The sequence below is a fragment of the Eulemur rufifrons genome, chromosome 28, assembly GCF_041146395.1.
Source record: "Eulemur rufifrons isolate Redbay chromosome 28, OSU_ERuf_1, whole genome shotgun sequence".
NCBI lineage: Eukaryota > Metazoa > Chordata > Mammalia > Primates > Lemuridae > Eulemur > Eulemur rufifrons.
Genome location: NC_091010.1, coordinates 47,301,052 through 47,302,254, shown reverse-complemented (window position 1 = coordinate 47,302,254; position 1,203 = coordinate 47,301,052). Strand labels below are relative to the sequence as shown.

The 1,203-nt window shown below is 37.5% G+C and overlaps 1 non-coding gene across 1 annotated transcript; it reads left to right on the top strand.

Moving 5' to 3' along the window:
* Positions 1-216: 216 nt before the first annotated feature.
* LOC138376708 (U6 spliceosomal RNA) lies at positions 217-322 on the top strand. Its single transcript, XR_011231691.1, has one exon. It is a non-coding gene; the product is annotated as a U6 spliceosomal RNA (small nuclear RNA).
* The last annotated feature ends 881 nt before the right edge of the window (positions 323-1,203 follow it).

Here is a 1,203-nt window from a genome sequence, read left to right as displayed (position 1 = left end):
GTGGGACTCAGGTGGCAACAAAGAATCTAAGGGATGTCCTTGATGTCTGCTGTCTTTGCCAAGCTTAAACCTGGGAAGGTTGCAGGTTAGTTTTTAACACAGAGGATTTATTAATCAATATGGAAATATTTTCACCTAAGTTTGTATAGCTTTCTGATTTCATTTAGATAACTAATGTTATTAAATAGGTATGTATAAAAAGCTATTAAAAAGAGAGTGCTCACTTTGGCAGCACATATACTAAAATTGGAACAATACAGAGAAGATTAGCATGGCCTCTGCGCAAGGATGACATGCAAAAAGAGAAAAAAAAGAAAAGAAAAGAAACCCTATTTCATATAGGCCTGTATTTAATAGCTCATATATACTTCTCACAAAACCCTAGAGCAGAATCAAATGCCCTGTTTCAACATGGGTTAGGAGCTTAGTTTGGAAAATTGTCTGACATGTTTAACTGCTAACTCCCTCTATTAAGAGTTTCTGTGCTCTTAATAGTACTCACAAAGTCCAAGTAAAGGCTATGACACTTTTCCTATAATTCTGATGATGAATAACTTACATTCACTTAATAAAAACCTTTTCAAAAAGGTAAGACATTGTACATTTTATACAATGTCTTGTTATGTTAACAAGTTTAAAGCAGATAGTATTTTATTAACCTTTACTATTAGAAAGAGGAAGACTCATTATAAGAGAGTATATAAACCACCAGTTTCCAGGTCCTGAATTGCTTCCTACCTCATTTTCCCATTGTTATATCAGACAGATATGTGATATTTTTTATTCTCCTGATGTGTACATTGGTAATTTCTTTTTCTTTCTTTCTTTCTTTTTTTTTTTTGAGACAGAGTCTCACTCTGTTGCCCAGGCTAGAGTGCCATGGCGTCAGCCTAGCTCACGGCAACCTCAAACTCCTGGGTTCAAGCCATCCTCCTGCCTCAGCCTCCCGAGTAGCTGGGACTACAGGCATGCACCACCATGCCCAGCTAATTTTTTCTGTATATATTTTTAGTTGTCCGTATAATTTCTTTCTATTTTTAGTAGAGACTGAGTTCTCACTCTTGCTCAGGCTGGTCTCGAACTCCTGAGCTCAAATGATTCACCAGCCTCGGCCTCCCAGAGTGTTAGGATTACAGGCATGAGCCACCGCACCCGGCCTTATTTCTTTCTTTATTTTTATTTTTATGAGACAGCGTCTCGCTC